Source organism: Anser cygnoides, chromosome 3 (assembly GCF_040182565.1).
Source record: "Anser cygnoides isolate HZ-2024a breed goose chromosome 3, Taihu_goose_T2T_genome, whole genome shotgun sequence".
Lineage (NCBI taxonomy): Eukaryota > Metazoa > Chordata > Aves > Anseriformes > Anatidae > Anser > Anser cygnoides.
The window spans coordinates 49867280-49886853 of NC_089875.1; the positions used below are offsets into that span (position 1 = coordinate 49867280).

The 19574-nt window shown below is 36.3% G+C and overlaps 1 protein-coding gene and 1 long non-coding RNA gene across 4 annotated transcripts in view; both read left to right on the forward strand.

The window, feature by feature from the left end:
* Positions 1-18439, forward strand: part of LOC106039540 (uncharacterized) — a 19588-nt gene extending 1149 nt beyond the window's left edge. The window contains exons 1-3 of the long non-coding RNA XR_001209338.3: positions 1-6781; positions 10538-10680; positions 14449-18439. The exon at positions 1-6781 is cut by the window's left edge and continues 1149 nt beyond it. This is a non-coding gene — a long non-coding RNA (uncharacterized lncRNA). The remainder of the gene's footprint in view (positions 6782-10537; positions 10681-14448) is intronic.
* Positions 1-19574, forward strand: part of PRKN (parkin RBR E3 ubiquitin protein ligase) — a 758965-nt gene that overhangs the window by 693500 nt on the left and 45891 nt on the right. The window lies entirely within an intron of this gene.

Consider the following 19574-nt stretch of genomic DNA (forward strand, 5'->3'; position numbering starts at 1 on the left):
TAACGTTCTTGGTTATAATGTGTAGCATTGACAATGTGAAGCTCTGGATTTCCAAACTCCATTTTTGGTCTCCATTATAGCCTTTCATTCAGCCAAAGGATTTACACCCAATTACAGAGCTGTGTGCTTTTTGTTCTGTTGTCTGCTCAGAAAGTATCCTGGGCATCTCGTTGTTGTCATTTAGGGCAAAGAACCGGAGTGTATCAACGTGCTTTGGAAAGCTTTTGATTTCTCTCAGTATACAGCTATAGATTTTAAACAATGTCTCCTATAGGCTTGCTAATGATACTGACAGGCAATTGCCAAGGCAGTACTATTGGAATAAATCCATTTTGGATTGTTGCTAATATGGACTTTGTATCTTTGGTAGGATTTTGTGAGAATGGATGGGGAAGGAAACAAAGAATGGTATGTTTTGGTTGGTGTTTTTTTTGCTTGGTCAGATTTGTCTTATTTATAAACATATATAGATATATCTAGATACATAAATTTAAGTCTTTCTGGAGCAGTTGCAATTTCAAGTTGTTTTGAAAGGAGTTTTATATGTTAAGCAACAGTAATAAAGACATAAATAGATATACTGAGTTGGAAACTCTGTTAACTCTATTAATCTATCTCTGCTTCTCCTCTGATCTCAAGTATACCAACTTACACCTGTAGTCAGACATATGCAGTTTTTTGTGCCATGAAATTTATATGTACTAGTCAAAGAATACATCCCATTCTAATAAGAATCAACGTAACAAAACAACAACAAAAAAGGATAAGACATAAGACAACAGATGGAGCTAGAGAAGTGAGGATACATGGGAAATAACGCAACAGGACAACTAGCAGGAGTCTCAGCAGATGACTGTCCTAATTGCTCTCAACTATTTTTGTAGGTAGACATTAGAGCACACAGATGTTTCACTGTCAAGGATGTGAAACGGGAGAAAGAAAGTCTGTGTGGCTATTTATAGGGAGCTTTTTTGAGCAGGAAGGGCACAGAGGTAGAAAGCAATAAGATGATTGGATGATTGAGGCTGACATTATCACAGTGCACAGATAGGAATGGGAATCAATATTCTGTGTTGGTGAATGACAAATGTTATGTAAAGAAAGAATAGTCTGTGAAAGGTCTTGGAAGAGATGGCAAATAGCTTCAGCTAAATATGGTAAAGAATAAAGAGGTGAAGGAGGATGCAGAGGGAGAATGACATAATTAAAAGCACTGGTTAGGCGGATGATCTCTGCAGCAGCAATCTGAATGGAAGCAGGAAAAAAAAATTATATTTTGATTAACCTGAGCACAAGCCAACACAGCTCTCCCCAAACATTTCAAGATATGTGTACAGATAAGAAAAACACTTCAAAGCACCACAAAGAAATGAAAGCCATAAAAATGAACAGTGAGTACCAAGTTACACATCTAAGGATAGTTCTTTTGCCCACAGGAATGAAGAGATACAGTAGAGAGAAAAATAACAAGCTCTAATTTAAATATATTTAACTTCATGGCATGACTCGGAATCCAAGAGGGGACATTGGAGAAATATCAGAAATGTAATGTGGATGGCAGAGGCAGTATGGGGCACATTAAGTAGATATATGAATTGTGACATTAAATATGGCTACAGATTAAATCACCCCAAAATATATTGTACAAAGAGGGGAAAGTAGAGTTAAGGACAAAGTCCTTAGAACTATTGCAAAAAGGAAAAAAAAAAAAAAAGAAAAAAGTTAAAAAGAGTAATGAGATTGCTCAAGATGTTGTGCAGGCTGAAGGTATAACTAGAGTTTTCCTAGAGAGCACAGGGAGGACAGAGTTGTGGAATCAAAGGAAGGACAGTAGTTTTGAGGAGAAGAGTCAGCAAAATCTAAGGTCCCAACAAGCCAAAGGGAATGAAAATGGCAATTCAATTTTCAGCACAGGCTATAAAAAGACAGAAAGGAGAAGGAGGTTCTGAAGAAAAATGAGGAATATGCCAGCAGTCAGGAGGAAGACTAGGCTGAGGATTTAATGAAGGCTCAGAAGGCAATGAGCTGAGAAACAGCTTGAAGAAACAAGTTGTATGATGGTGAAAGTGAGAGGAAGGTATATTACATTTCTTACAATGAGAGAAGGTTGAACAAATAGTTTTTCTGTGGGAGAAAATCTTATATAAGCGTTGCAGTATTAATACTGAGAGCAATCCAGCAAATGTGTAAGAATTAGAATAGAAGCACTAAGAAGTGAGAACATATTCTTGCCCCACACAGAAGGCAGGATTAAAATCTGATTTTCTGTGTGATGATATACAGAGATACAGAGCATTAATCTTCTTTACTACTTAAGGTAATATAACAGTGTCATGCTTTGTACACTGCCATGCTAATATGAATGCCAGGCACCTAATGCAGATGTCAAGATGTTAAGGTGTAGTTTCACATATCTCTATACGCTAGTTATTTTATGTTATCAATAGTTGTCTATGACAATTAAAAAAAAATGCGTGATGCAGGAGTCGTCAAAATAAGGCAGTTTGACAGCAGAAGTGGTAGTGCTATTTAATATGAATCAGGTAGAAATGGGAAAAAAATGTAATACATAAAAAAAAGTGAATACGAACATTTAAATACAATATGAAATCATAAGTGGTCATTAAGAGTCTGGTCATGACTGAGATCTCACCAAAAAAATGTTTGGGAGATACTTATCTTGGAATTCACACGGTCAAAAAAAAAAAAAAAAAAGAATACCACCAAAAAAAAAAAAGGCTTATGGCAAGGGTGATGACTTGGATGATCTGTTTACAGTCAGTTTATGTGTTCTGGCTGATGTCGAGGATTATTTCTTTGCACATGCAACTGAGAATATCCCTACTTACCTGTTATCTTTTTTCTTGTTTTAATTGTGGGGAACCCTGGGGTTCCAGGAAGCATGGGCACAGAAGTGGCAACAAGAATTTGCTTTCAGGTGTTCTGTCCCTGAGAAGGATTGATTCAGAAGTGTGATTCATCGGTTGGTTCTGTGCAAGACAGTTAGCTTAGCAGCAGTGATGTGGGCTATAAGTGATATGTATTAATCTGTCACGTGGATCAGGAGTTTGTGTCATGGAAAAGTGGAAGGTTATAAAAGCACAAAGACTGTTCTACATCTCCAACCATTTTCCTCAATGGAAATAGAGGTCATTTGCTTTGGGACCCCACTGAGGTGGGGGAATTCCTGACTATTTCACCAAAGGTGAAGCATTCAACTTGAAAGATGCAAGAGTGAGTTCCATTACACTGAAAAAGTTTCTTCCTAGCAAATATCCATAGGCTTTTATACATTTTATGTATTAAATAGAAACTAACTGAGTCAGAACCTTCTATGAAGTCTCTGTTCATTTGTTAGAGAGATGAGCTGTAGACCAGGAGCCTCAGTCCTTCAGTGAGATGCTGAGGAGTTTGCACTATAAGTGTGGACACATAGGTCTAAACACAGGGGCAGCAAGCCAAGGCCGTGTGGATCGCAGCATAGCAGCCCAGCAATTTCCAATGAGGGAAGCTGAACCAGGCCTTTGATTAAGTACACAAAGATATATCCACAATTCTTATACACATGCTACACTAATACGAATAATAACAAAATATACTTCAGAATTTCTGTTTTTCCCCTTCTGAATTATGTGATTGCTTTCTCATGCTTTTGGTAATGTGTCTATTTAATTCACCTGGCATGAAGATTTAAGCAGGACTGGAATGAATTGGCATGAAGATTTAAGCAGGGCTTAAATGGTACGTAGGTCTTGTGTGGGCTCCTCCATACGCAGCAGAGTTTTTTTCTTTTCACAGAACACTCTTTTTTGCTTTCCTGGGCAAATTGTTTTGCCACTGGAATTATGCTACCTCCCATGAGGATAAAGCTGACCCAGCCAAACTAAGGAAGGAATTAGATTTGGCTTTAGCATGCATGAAAAGAGGAAAATGCCGTCGAGATGTATCTAGACAGAAAAAGTTCAGCACTCCAATGTTGAGGCTAACCACCACCCTCCTTCAAGTTTGAATAGTACACACATTGTCACTGTTTGATGTGATAGACCTCTCTGTTTCTTGAGTACACACGACTGCGTGACCTTGCTGTTTCAAGAACATTTTTCTTTGGGGCTTCTGGGAATCTGTTTTCTTTTTCACTGCTGACCTCTAATGATAGATGTGTCTGAGCTTACATGACAAATATTTTCAAGCCTCACATAAGTTTGTAAACTATTTGCTGGGTTTTCTATTACTTCCTTTCCAGATCGAAAAGGGATTTTAATATAAAGAGATAAGTTTATATGGTAGCATTTCTTTGATACTTATTACCATATGTGATTTCTTTTTCATACCACAGTTAGAGCTGCCTGGGGATAAGAATGAATATATATACATTTTTTGTCCATTTTGACAAGTACACCAAAAGAAGAATAAAATTGTATACGCATTATATTCCTTCAGAATGTGTGAATACTAAGCTACATCATCTAAGATATTGTTCATTTAATATTATTACTTTAATAGAAATAATTAATAGAATAATTTAGTATTTTAAAATCAGGAGTTCATACCAATCCTTCTTTTCTGTGTTTGTATAAACTTTCAGATCTTGAATTTGTAGATCAAAAAAGGAACATTATTAAAGAGTAATTGTGGTCTTGTTTCTAAGACAAAGGCCCTGTTATAAAGGTTGTGCTTCTATTACAGTCAATATATAAATCTTAAAAATATCTGAGGGATATATTTTCACTTGAGTGTCTAAAATAGTCACTAAAATCCAAATGATAGCATGAAAAATAATATACTATTATTCATTATTAAAATAAGTAGATATTTGTCAATAGCTTCTTGGTGGCATTTGTCATCTTGGCATATAGAAACATTTTTCACATTAGATGGCTTATCCCCAAACTTCTCAGGAAAGCAGTTACACTGGAAACTGTGGCATAGCAACATGAAAGGAAAAGTCTCCAAGAGAAGTGGAAACCAAAATGCAGTTGTTCACTGTCCCAAACAGAGACTTAATTGCAGGAACATCTTCTTTTGGGAAATATTAATTCACATAGCCCTGAAATATGAAAGTGGATACAGTTGTTCAGTTTCAGGTGCCCCTGTTTAAAAACTGAGATGCTCCATGCCTCATTTTATCCGTCTTAAAGTGGAGATTAAAATGTTTGTAAAGCCTACTGAGTTTGTGAAGATCTTTCTTCTTACGATCTTTACGTATTTCTCTCTTAATTACATGCATAAGAATCAGCAAAATTATTTTTAAAAGCTTTAAGGTTACCTATTTTTAATGCTACCTATTCATTACATGACTCATGAAAGGGTCATCTTATCTTAAAACATTATTAGAAAGGAGCTGTAGATCTGTGAAAAAGAAATCTCAAAATTAAAGCTGCACATCTTAGATAACTTCTGAATGTTTAGGAAGCATGCAAGGTTCTCCCATCACTAGTGTAGTGTAGACTTGCAAAAAGTACAATCTAATTATAAAACATGATGCCCAACTATCAGCAAGATTAGTTTAGGGCACAGTCTGGCCTGGAAGGAATAAAGAGTTACCAAGTCTTCCTATTGCCTTAAATATTTTACAAAGGTCTGTTATAAAAACATGTCTGATATTATTAATAGATTAAAATTGGGTTTTAAATTCCAATCATGATGTAAGTAGAGAAAGCTGGCTTGGTGTACTAAATGCAAGATGACTAAGAGTGGTGTGCTGAGAATTCAGATGGCAAAGCTATGCAGCTATCATAATCGGTGCAGCTAAGTATTAGAAATGAGCACCAAGCAGGATTAAGAAGTAGTCAATGATTTGTTAGGAATAAAAATATTCTGCTAATGTAGAACAGCATTAAAACACATGTGTTTTAATGCTGTTCTACGTTAGCAGAATATTCTTGGAGAGATTAAAATATCAATATTTTTTCCTTATTGTCCAATAGAATGAGTTTAACGGGTTTTGCACTTAAGCTGTCACCTGCCAGTCTTTGGTTAGATGGACAAGATAGTAGACAGAAGCTGTTGTTACTGTTATTAATTTAGATAGGAATGCCAGGGCGTTGTGGTTTAACCCAGCCGGCAGCTAAGCACCACACAGCCCTTCGTTCATGCAGCTTCTCAGCAGTGGTCAGGGTTGCCGCAGTGTGAGAAGAGACACCCTTCCCAGTTGGTCCCTGCACTCTCAAGTATTTGCCTTCCATTCCTGGGGCAGGTTTTCCCTCATTTCATATTCATAGTTCCATGTGTGTGATCTTTTTTTTCTGGATTATCTTGTTTGTGTTTATCTGAAACCTAAACTCCTAAGGCACCTCAGACATTTGGGATTTTCCCTGCAATAATGAATTTATCCTCAGATCTGAAAATATAAATCTGCCTCACTCAATCTATCTCAGAAGCCAGGCCAAGTGAAACAAGAAAGTGTATACACATTCTTTTACGTGCCTATTTACAAAATCCACTAGTTAATACTTTGAAATAGACATTTTAAAATGTATTTTAACTTATCTTCTTACATCCGTCTAAAGCATTGCAATCAGCAAAAATCCATTGTGTTGTTTTCATAAACATTGCCCATGTGCTATCTCCTTAAAAACAAGGAATAAGAAGAAAAAAAAAGAAAAAAAAAAAAAAGGGAAAGATAAGAAACAGCTGTGATTCATCAGCAGTGTAAGTCATATGGGAGTTTAGCACTGAGGGTTGTCTTCTCCCATGCTTCTCCCATGTCCTTACAGCTCGTGATCTCCCAGAACTGTCTCCCTCTACACAGCCCTCTCAGTAACTTTTCTACAGCTTCTCTGTAAGTACAACTTGTCCAAGGGTCCACTTTTAAAAGTGTGGATTGTTTGAGGTGCAGGTTAGGTGTGGGATTGTGCAGTATAATCATCTTTAAAACAACTGCAGCACCTTTGTAAAAATACTGTTTAAGCTGGTCAAAATATGGGTTTCTGAAGAAAACCACATGCTGGAAGCAAAGCTTAGAAGAAGGAGAAAAAAAAAGAAAGAGAAAGAGAATTTCAGTGAAGGAATTGATTGCACAGTAAAGGAAAAGGACAGTTAGAGATGATATAGAAAAAAAATACAAAGCTGCTGTCTGCACAGTCCATTAATTATTAGCACACAAAATAAATGTTGCGTTGTTGCTTGTTATCCACAAAACACTCTCACAATGAAATAATGTTTCTTTTCCTTTTCTATAACTTTATCAGGGTTGCACCACTTTATCTCTGTAATAGGCTGTTGTACAATACTAAGTGTTTTATTTCTGTGTGTAATACCTAGACAACCTAGATCACAGCTGTTTAGATTCCAGCAGTAGAAAAAGTTTAATTTCTCAGCTGTAATGCAATGGGCACAATAGGTTATTCTAGATAGAATAACATTCTTCCTATCAAAATAGTGGGATTGTATCAGAAGGAGGCATTAGCTGGAAATAACAATTTGGGTTCCTGCTACCCCCGCCAAGTACTTCTTTTGCTAAGCTATATAGACATGTCTTTTTTTTTTTTTTAAGATGCTATTGTGATAAAAAGACAAAGAAAACAGTTTTATACTTAGGCATTCTGAACAACTCAGAAACCATCGAGGATGTTTTATGTTGAGCTTGCAGTGCCACAGAGAGGTTGGATTAAAAAACAGAATAGCTATCTTACTCATATGCTTTAAAACAAGTTGTGTGGAACAAAATATACATATTGTAAGTAAGTATGTATCATTGGGTCAAGGTAAGCTTTAAATGCCTTTTTAAGCATTTCTCAATATAGTAGAACTTCATTAATTCTTAGTTAATCTGTCAACAATACCAGTGACTGATCTCCCAAGCTCATTTCCTGTAGACTTGACCACTAGGGAAGCCCTAAAAAAGGAGCTGCAGAACCTGAGATGTCTTGTTGTTTAGGAGATTCTTACTCCCTTTTTATAGGCTTCAGCTCAGCATATGTATGAATTTAATAGATACTTCTTTGAAACTATATAGGCATGCAATTCTGAAATGAGGAAGGTTGTCTCTTTAGGATAAACTCCCATTCCTGCTAGTAGTAGTTGCAGTGATTACATAGCCATTCAATATTTTAGTTAGAAAAAACAGACAGTGACTTCATGAGTAAGTCTTTTAACATACATGGGTTTTAGTGAAACCATTTCAATCAGCCTTTCTAGGGCAAAAGCTTCTTTGTTGGATGAAATACATCTTACTCCTTTGAAAAAAAAAAAGACTGCAAGAATACTAATACAGCCACCAGCTGTATGTCAGAAAAAGAATACAGTCAGGAAGGTTGACTCTGGTGGGAAGAAATGAGGAGCTCAGTTTATTATCCTGTTGATGACTTATTTTAACAATGACTTCAAACCTACTTACATACAGTTAGAGAAGGTTGGGGGGGGCGGGGAGGGGAACATTTTTAGCACTAAGTGACTAGTCTGGGATTTTTTGAGGCTCTCAACATCATGACAAAGAGTCTTATAAACCAGCCAAAGGAAAATCACATGTATTTTTTATTATTATTATTATTTTAGAAGTAGTAGTGATGTTGCGCTAGTTTACTCCACCAGAAAACCAATCTGAATAGCTGGAAGATTATTTCTAGGATAAGATATTGAGCGTGAAAAAGAGATGTATATGTTCAACAAAAAAAAAAGTAAGGACACAATGTAATTAGGATGAAAGAACTTTTTCAACACTGTGCCTTGAAAGAAAGTTTCTATCAGCCTTAGAGAGCAGATGAGAGTAAATGAGTCCATTAATAAAGAATCATGCTAAAAGAAAATCAGGTTTTCCATCTTGTGGAAGAATCCAACTCTATATTGCTGTTTTCAGACAGATGGGGATGAAAAACTGATTTTTATTATTTCCTTAGGATGCAATAATCAATTTTATGACAATACAGATACGACAAATACTTGTTAAATGGAAATATTCTGACATTTTTCAAGGCAAAATATGTAACCATTGCAATGATCTGAGAATCCAGCTGACCACAGATGTGAATCAGAGCTAAGTCACTTACTGCATGTTCAGATTCTGGATTAATGTTAGTGAGAGCAGATTTTTTGCATGTCACATTAGTTGTCAGGTTTGAAGAGCACTTAATTGCTACTATTTGGAGACATGGCAAACATTTGTAGAGAAAAGCTAATGCCTTTTTCTCTTCTATATTGGTTGTCTTAAAACAAGTTTTGGTGTTCTGCGAGCACTAGAAAATTCCCAAGAGCTGGTTGAGGTTTTGGGGTATCCTAAACCACAGAAAAGAGAGAGCTGCTCAGTGGGGAGTCCAAGCCAAATAATGTATTCATTTCTAGCTGGTGCCCCTCAGATCAACAGATATCTACAACCATGCAGTCAGCACCTTTTGATCCTATGGGGAAGCAAGAGCTTTATACTGTGAAAAAGATCTCTTTTAAGGGATGCAGGAAGAATGGCATATTCCCCAGAACGGCTCCCTTTTTATTCTTCACCTTTTAAGGGCTCTAGCTGTGGTAGGAGGCTTTGATGACTAAGTGTAGTGTGAGAGGTAATTTCATGGTGTTCTTCAGCTTTTGAAAGAGAGGTGTGTGTTGCAGTGCATCTTCAGAGTATTATTATCATTATTTATTATTACTTTATTATTTATGTGCATGTTGAGCTTGTGGCTATAAAAACAGCTGTTGGAAATGAAAAGATAGCCCTTCAGACCTATGGAAAATATCTCTAGGCAATCAAAGGCAGCTATAGTTGAACACGTTTAAAAGCACACAGTAAATTAAAGGCCTTGAAGGCTGCATTAAGCATATTCTTTCAGAACCATTGCTGAAGTACCTAGTGATATGGAGCCCCATCTGTTAGATATTAAAGTCAGCCAGAGTCACACAGGGTCTGTCTACTCCACCCAGTCCCTCCAGCTATATTTTCCATCAGCTTTTCTTAAATGTGTTGGTGAAAGTGTGAGGCTTTTATGTTTTTCACATTCTTGACATGTCAGACGCTAACAACTTAGTGCACCATTTGGGAAGAAAATAGCTAGATTGCTTTGAGAAAGTCTTAGTCGTTTTTAATATAACTGATTCAAAAGGAAAAAGAAGAAAGTGTCTGTTTCCTATTGTGCTGGGGCCAAGGTTCATGACACTTAGGAAATGCTGCCTGATTCAACCATGCAAGACTACAGTGATTGCAAAGCATCACTCATGGTTTTAGCCCATGTCAAAACATTTAATTTGAAAGAGATGAATTCACAGCTACCAGCAATGACCCTTTACAATGATGGACGGTTTTTGCCACTTGCTGGGACCTGTAAATTCTCTATGAAATTGGAAATCTACTATAAAAAATCCCAAACTCAACTGAGAATAATTTGTTTGTCACCTTCACTTAGAGATAAACCATTTCAAAAATTCTTTAAAAAATGTCAAGTCTTCAGTTAATCAATAGTTTAGATATGTAAACCTTGTATAAAAGATGCAGTCATTTTTACAGCCTTTATAAGATTTTAAATTTGCAGCATGTATGCCAAAGAAAAATCACTGAAGTCCAGCATATGCAAACCTGCAAAACGAAAAGGAGCAATGATAAAGTATTTTCCAGGTTTTGGCAGGATATCTTCTAAGCCTGTTCTATACAGCAGAGTGGTGTCATCAGCAAATCTGTCAGCCTGCAAAGCAACTTTCCTATGGAAGAAGTGGCAGATGTGCATCCATTCTGCTAGAAAAAGTAAACAAACAGTGCAGGTCAGTGCTTATGTCAGAAGCCTTCAATTTTGTTTAGTTCATCTTGCTTTTACTATAATTAAGTAATGGTCAAATATTTGACCATATAGGAGCATGTATGCTGTAGATGACAAAACAAAAAAGCAGTTACGTGGATAACATTGTCCTTATAAAAAGCAGAAGACTGAATTTATGGTGTGTTATGCAGCTTCACTGTGTCTGTTTTTAACTTGTTTCTCCTTCTCTTCCTTCTCACTGGGAGTAACTTTAAAATTTCTTCATTGTGTTGTCTCTGCACTTTTTACCAACCTAATCTTACTAGTCTCCCAGACTCTCTATCTCAGTTGGTCATTCTTCTCAGACTCCTGTCACCTCTATATTTTTCTTAGAGAAAAATAAAGACAAGAAAAATAATCCAAAACAGATCTTCTCTGACAGGTCCCATTATACTGGACACCCCTAAAATTAGAATTTAGGACTTAAAATTAGAAATTAGAAGGAAAAAATCACTTAACAAGTTTCCCTGTAGCCACACTATCTTATTAAATTACCTCTTCTTACTGCAGTTCATCTGTCCCTTGTTGTGCTTATTTTTTACCTCAGAATATTTCTGCAAGCTGAATTGTGATCACCTTGGAAGAGGTCCTGTTCTTTCTGGCTACCTTTGGTAGCAACACTTTGTAAGCAATGCACCTAACAGTATGGTATCAGTCATAGATGGTGTACAGCTCCCTCCTCATGTGCCAAAGTCCAAAGAATTGCTGTATACAAGATTTCAGAATACTTAGAACGCACAATGATCTTCAACAGCTTTTAAAGTAAATTTGTTTTCTAATCCCTTGTGAAAAATGCAGTTAAGAGTACCATGCTGAAAATTCTGGAAATTGGATCTTCTTATCACTAAACAGATAAACGATGGCAATAGCAGTGTAAAGTTACCTTGCCAAAAAATCTCATATTTGATCTTGAAGGACAAACCTTTGGAGTGAGACTCCCTGTTTGCCAGTAAGATGATGGTGGCCACCAGGGCAAGCAGGGCCAATGGGATCCTGGCATGCATTAAAAGGAGCGTGGCCAGCATGTCAAGGGAGGTGATCCTCCCCCTCTACTCTGCCCTGGTCAGGCCTCACCTGGAGTACTGTGTCCAGTTCTGGGCTCCCCGGTACAAAAAAGACAGGGATCTCCTGGAAAGAGTCTAGTGGAGGGCCATAAAGATGGTATGGGGCCTGGAGCATCTTCCCTATGAGGAAAGGCTGAGAGACCTGGGTCTGTTCAGCCTGGAGAAAAGAAGACTGAGAGGGGATCTTATCAATGTTTATGAATAGCTGAAGTGTGGGAGACAGAGGGATTTGACCAACCTCTTTTCAGTGGTTTGTGGGGACAGGACAAGGGGTAATGACCACAAAAAGGAGTACAGGAAGTTCTGCACCAACATGCGAAAGAATTCTTCGCGGTGAGGGTGACAGAGCACTGGAACAGGCTGCCCAGGGAAGTTGTGGAGTCTCCTTCTCTGGAGATATTCAAGGCCCATCTGGACGCCTAGCTGGGCAGCCTGCTCTAAGGAACCTGCTTTGGCGGGGGGGGGGGGGGTTGGACCCGATGATCTCTCAAGGTCCCTTCCAACCCCTACAATTCTGTGATTCTGTAACAATGATATTTGTGTTCAGTTCCACTGATCAATACTAGGAATGTTTGCTCATAACTAGTTCACATGGCCCACAGTCCAGGAGTTGTCAGCTCCGTGTAACTATGAACACTGGCCATGTGTTGTTAAACTTTTTCAAAGGATGTCAGATAGCAATATTTTAGTAGGTATAAACATTGTGTGGAATGTAAATGGAAATAATTCACAAGTTTGGTCATCTTTTCATTACTCCAGCATTACCAAGAAAGTGCTCCTACCATGCTCTCTACAGTTATACTTTTTGTCTGTGTTATATAGTTATGTTTTTGACTGTATTACATAAGAAAGGTCCACTGTGTAAGCCATATAGATAATTGACTTTAAACTGTGTTTCAAAGATTTTATAAAGAGATCTTTATTAAACCTTCTCCCAGATAAGACTAAAATATGAAACCAATGTTGATTTCATTCTCCTCTACCCACACACATTTTTGGACTGAGTTAACAGGACAATTTTACCTTTCAAGCACTGAAAGCTGAAATAAATGGGGGGAGAGAGACCTCAAACTAGGGCACAGATCTTTTGCAAAGAAAAGATTCTGAAGTGACCCTGAAAACTGAAGAAACTACAAAAACAATGTTTGTGTCCTTCATTACAAAAGAAAATAAAAATGAGAGATTGAAGATAAAACTGGGGAAAACCATACATTTGAGGATAGCTGAAAGTTGCCTTGCAACTCAGATTTAGAGCATTTTAATTACATCAGGAATATCGAATTTTAAATATCAATTTTCGTAGTGTCATATCTCTTCTCAGAGTTTTCAAGGTTGTGTACATCTGCAGCAATACAGATCAACTTTAAGGAACATATCTTGAACTTAGGTTTTTTTTTCTGAAGCAGAAATTTGCATGTCCTTCATGATGGAAACACAGTACTACCTTTATTGCATATATAAGCAGAAGCTTTCTAATCATATGATATCAGTTTTATAATGGACATTTTAGTATATAAGACAGCATAAAAGACTAGGGCAATGCTCCTAAACAAGTGTTCAAATGTCTTTAAAAAAAATCCCAGTTTGACACTGAGCTCAGAAAACAGTGATTTTTAATAAAACAAGATTGCAGTATTGAGGGCAGCTTTTCTCAGTTGAGGGCATCAAACAAAACCAAACTCATGCAAGGTGACTCTAAATTAAAGATTCTCATATTCCCAAGAACATTAGGGCTGTCGGCTCTTTTCCTGGTATGCCACTACTTCTAATGTGTCAAGGACTTTCTAGCTGTCACTTCACCTCTCAGAAACTTAATTTAATAAGATACTAAATTTAGACAGCATCATGGGCAAAATCCAGTAGTTTAAGCAGCTGGGGAAAGCATTAATCTGTCCTATTTCCAAATGTTGATTTCTACCTAGAGGACAAATTGATAGTGCACAAAAGTTTAGTTGCATTTGTGTGGGGACCTAATGTGCATGCTTTAGAGAGTGTCTGTGTAAGTAAGTTAATTCTCAAGGTATGTAGTCAGAATCTGCAAGTGTCTGCAAGAATCTGCTTTCATTGTTATCACTTGTAAAGTGACAAATGTGTGTGTTAATTTTAAACGGGACTATGGTCCCAGCCCAGCAAGCTTGAAATTGGAGAATTTTGAAACTTGTATATTGCACATGAAAATAATTTACCAATTAATCGTGTTTGGGGGGCCTTCTATATAGCTTCAAGTTGTTCAAAACTGAAACAACATGGAAAAAAAAAGTGATGTTCTTTATTTTGTTTTTACTTTTTTACTATTTTTTGACGATGGTCAAATCATCATTGGTCTCAGGTGTATTTTACAGTTCCAGGCAGGTGAATTGGTAGACTATAGTATTTATATTTTGCTGTTTAAACATCAATAGGATAACTCTGAAAATAAAAATGTTTAGCCTGAAAACTGCACTCCTCTGATTAGGAAATATAGGGTATTGTTAAGAAGCCTGTATTTAAAAAACAGAAGGAAACTTATAGAGCACATTTTATGCAGCAAATTTCTGTTCCAGCTTGTTTTCACGTTTAGATCTTGTTAAAACTAAGGGAGATTATATTTCATATTGCTTGCTTATAACTGTGAATAATTATAATACTTGAAATTCAGTTGGTAACTGTGTATATTTTTCATCCTTTAGGAAGCTTTAATTTCTCTAAAAAAAAGTGTGCAGAAGGATTATTTTCTGTCCTGCGTGCCTGTGCAATTGATTAAAAGTGAAACAACCTGTCCTGCTTAATTCTCACTGCTTGCTATGTGGACCTTGCATAGCCATGTGGGGAGGAAATCCAAGTTCCTGGATCACATTCTGTTTCTGAAGGCACAACACTAGAGAGCCACACAAATTAGCATAGATGATAAAAAGTAATCAGCCACAGGGTTTAGTTCAATCTGGATTAAGATGTGGGACAAGTTAATGAAGTACAGTGACACATTCCCAGTCTTAGTATATTCCCTCATGCATGGGACTGTGGTATAGCCATAGCAAGCACTTTTTGTTTTAATTATTAAAGTATATTCTATAGTATGCTGTCCCATCCCAGACTAGTAACAGTTTTGGCTATGCTGGTTCTGAGATACATGACTTGTGATCATGGGTAAATATGACTGTAAACCTTGTACATCAAAATGTCTTACAAAATCAAGAAAAACATGTAAGCACTCATAGTTCTCACACTTTCTGTTTGTTTTAATCACCCAAAAATAAACTTCAGAGCCTCTGAAATATCAAATCTGGAAAATACCATCCAGCTTACCCCTCCACTACTGCAGGCTGCTCCTTAATTTCCCTGTACTTTGTGAAGGCTCAGTTTAAAAAATTTCAGAGCCTACTCTTGCAGTTACATTATTTTGTAGTTTTCTGTGGTCTGTTCAAAGAGATTCTCAAAAAATGCCAACGGGGACCTACAAGGATTTTGGTGGGAGAGTTGCAGTCCTATCATGGATTTCTGTGTGGTCATAGACAGCCAGAAAGAAGAACAAGAGAACAAATGCTGCTGAGGACCATAAATCTCCTCCACAAATGGGAGGATGCCTGAATATGTTGTTCTGTTGTCATCCATAGACTTAAGGGCAATATTTTACTAGAATTGATATGTGCTATCTATGTAAACACATGTAATAAGTATTTGTATCTAGAAGGAAATAGACAGCTGTACTTGTCCTCTTCACTAGAGGGCAGAGTTTAGCACAGAGAAGGGGTGACAGCCACATTTCCCTATGCTAATACTTCAAGCTCAGTTCAGAGGTATGACATTATATACGCACACAGCTTCAGTCTTCTCTAATCTCTGGAAGCCCAAAGGCAATGTTATAGTTCTATCAGTTCAAACCCAGCTGCTGGTCTATCTCAAATCCTGATCAGCTCCATATCTCACCACCAAATCTGTACAAACTTTGCTATGTTCATGAACTTGTCTACAGGTCTCTGGAAGACAAATTCTTCCCTCATTACAATCAATTCCCCAGTCCTTTCTCTTTTTTTCCCTTCCTACCTGTAGTGCCTTTTTAAAAATAAATAAATAAAATAAAATCCTAATAAGGCTAATAAGAAGAATCAGAAGCAACTATGTGGAAAGCTGTGTTAAGGTATTCAGGTGATGATGTAGATAATGAAATACTAATTTACTAAATGATTCCATCTGAGATCCAGTGAGAGGTATGCAGAGGATTTGCCCTGATTGTCGATGTAGGTGGATCTTGAGAAAGGACAAAAAAGAACTGGGACACTGAAAGAAGAGAGAAATTGAAAAGTCAGTCGATGAAAGAGTGCTAAAGATATAATTGAAGGAAGGAATCCAAAGTTGTGGGTTTGGAGAAAGGAGCAGGAGGCAAGATAGACCTTTTGGACTTAGAGAAGGGAAAATAAGTAAATAGGGTTAGGAAATGAGAGAATGTGTTTTCATGGGCAGTGGTCAGAGGTTAATGAGGGCTTTAATTCTGTTTTTAATGAAGAGAACATTGGGATTAAACAGAATCAGAAAGGAAAGAGCTCATGATGGTGGCAACTAACATTTAAAAGAATGAAAGGATAGGAACTACAGAAAACTAATCAAATCCATTAAAATACTGTATTTTTATATACTGCCTCAAGTAGAAAAGTTCATAATCATTCAAAAAACAAAGATGTAGTTACATTTCTTTATAAATAATTTTGTCTTCATGCTCAGCATTTATATTAATTATAAATGAAATAGTTTCATTTTTAATAAAATACTATCCTTAATTGGAAGTAAGGTATTAACTAGCTTTCTCAGCCTGTCATCCTGACAATAGCCAGTATAGAGTTTAAATTCTTCATGGAAGTTACAACAAGGCTGCATTAGTAAGACAAAGAAGAAAACCATTTAATTAAATTGTAAAAGACTTTAGTAAGGAAGCAGGCTTAGGAATAGTTTGAAAATGACAGCAGGCACTTATAAAGAGTGATCACAATAAGGAAATGCACATGCTTACACAGACCTAAATCACAAGGCTTGTTCCTTCCTTCCAGCATAGTTTATTCTGTAAGGTTTTGCTAGCATGACTGCTTACATGAACATATAAATGGTTCAAAATGTATAATGTGCTTCCTTGAGCACAATAAAAAAGGAATATGTTTACAAAATATAGTTGCTAAATTTGAATGCAGATGTTACATGTTTGGCAATATAAATATTGTATAATTATTGTTCTGGAAATGAAAAATTAACTCTTAGAAATGGGTTAATGTGTCGTAATGATTATTCAGGAAACATTATTGACTATAGCAGATATCGGGTAGAAGAGAGCTTCAGCTGACAGTTTGTCCAGACCAGACATAAAACACAGATGAAAAGCAGAATAAAACAAATAAGACAAAGTAAAAATAGATAATTAATATCAAGTAGAAGTTGTGAAATATTGAAAATCAAAAAAAGGAAATAAAGATTGAGGTAAATAAAAATTTGTGGGTTTTGGAGGTATGAAAAAAAATGGAAGAGGATAAGAATAACAGATTAGCATGTCTGTTATTAAAGAAATCCTAAGTATGGTACATTCTCATCTTAAACTACAGTCAGCAAAATTATTGATAGTACACCAAAAGGTAGAAAATGTACAAAAATTATTTCAGACTTATATTTGTAAGTACTATAAGGTATTTTATTTTGGAAGTAGACTTTCCAGGCTTTTAATAACATGGAAGGACTGCAGAAATGTGTACTCGGCATAAATATTTTTAAATAAGTAGATGCAGTAATATGTATTCAGAAATCCTGAAAGAGACAGATAAGGACTTCTATAGTCTGCTGATGCTTTTTTTAATAAATCTTGGAACAGAGGAAATTCTGATAAAATAAAATAAAAGCAATGATGAAGTGCTAGTTATCGTTGCAATATATAATATATTTTCCCTATTAAAAACATCAAGTAAAATGTCCAAGGTAACTATACGCTGGTTAGCCTGACACCTGTCCCTGACAAAAACAAGAAAGTGCCAATGAAATTAAATTAATAAAGAATTAAAGGACAAGAAAGTAATGAATTACAGACAGCATGACTTTATAAAGATATCTTGTCAACAAATTTGATTTAAATCTCAGATGTAATGACACATCTGGTTGATGAATATAATCGGGTAGAAACGATGTACTGTGATTTATTATAGGGGTTTGACTTAGTAACTTATGGCATTCTAATGTACTGAACAGATGTCAAAAAGCTGTTGCCAATGAGAAATTATCATGGATAGGGGTGATTTCATTGGACTTTCACAGACATTGGTACAAAGCCACATTTTAACCAATGATCTGGAGGTGAGTAGAAATGACCCCTCACAGAACTTGTGGATGACACAAAGACCGGTGCGAACTGTAAACAAAGATGCAGTCATTCTCAGCAACTGAGGTCACAAGCCAAGGCACTTCTTATATAGCTACATGCACAGTTATACAACTGCCTCCCAAATAGTGGTCTACGTTTAAGAAAGAGGTGACTTGACAAGTATCTGTGGGTCATGAAGGCCATGCAACTGCCCATGCACCCACAGTATGATGCAACAGGAACAGGTGATCCTGATGTGAGAACAGGAATGTCATGACCAGAAACAGTTGAAAATTTTGGGTGGGAGGAGGAAGGGTGTCAGACAAGAGTTGAAGAATTTATTCTAGAACTAGAGAAAGTGTCTTAAAATGTGAGGCAGCTCAATTCATTTAAGTAAACAGAAAGAGCCTGAGGGGTGATTGATCCCCTTCCTGGGGAAGGTGCCAAATGGATATTACAATCCATCAGAGAACTGTAAAATCTAAAAATCTAAGAGTTTAACAAGAACTGTCTGAAAACTGAAGCTGGACAAAACTAAATTGGAGTAAGATTGGAGGACGTTGTGTGCCATATAGGTTTTCAAACCACAGTTACTATATTCTCATAATTAGTCAAATATTTTCATAATTGATAATACAAATGTTGCACTTATATAACAAGTAATCAGACTGAATATACTGAGCTTAGCAAAGCAGTGAATTGTACAATTTGATTGCTTGTTCCTTCTACATTATTCTCGGTGAATGAATGCTGACTTACATAAGAGCATTAACAGTATTGCAAATACTCCACAGCTGAGTTTTCAAATTATTGCCCAATTTGAAAAGAGCATTTTCATGGTAGAGGTGGTATTTCATGTTGGAACTGTAATATTGCAGTAAGTTTTTTCCTCCAAAAGGGACTAAAGTTTAAAGAGAATATGGTTTGATCTTAACTACTTTTTGGCCTTGCTCACTTTACCATTGCAAACATATAATTCTGTCAAGTTTTATTTGTGCTAATGTTCACAAAAACAAATCGCATGTTATATTTCACAGAAATACTTGTAGAAAACATTAAACTCTTTAGCAATAAAGATAAATAAAGAGTAGCAAATAACATTTCGTATTCCACCCTGAATTGAAGTGACCTCTAGTACAAAGTCAGAATTTAGAAATTCATGGTTATTTTACTTCTGGAGAACATATTTCCTGTGATGCAATAAATAAATATTTTTGTTTTCTACCTCTATCCCATTGTTTGTAAAAACCAAACTACTAGTAGAGGATATAACAGAATTCAGCTTTTATGACTGAACACTGCTGTAATTTTTAATGTCTTAATTACAAATGGAAAAAAATGATGTCTTACTTGGAAAAAGCAGTAAACAGAGTACTGACATTGTGGCCAGGAAAAAGATCTATAAAAAGCAAACCCAGATAAGTCAAATTATACACACACACACACACATACACACACAAAAGGCACTTTACTTGTCAAAACGAT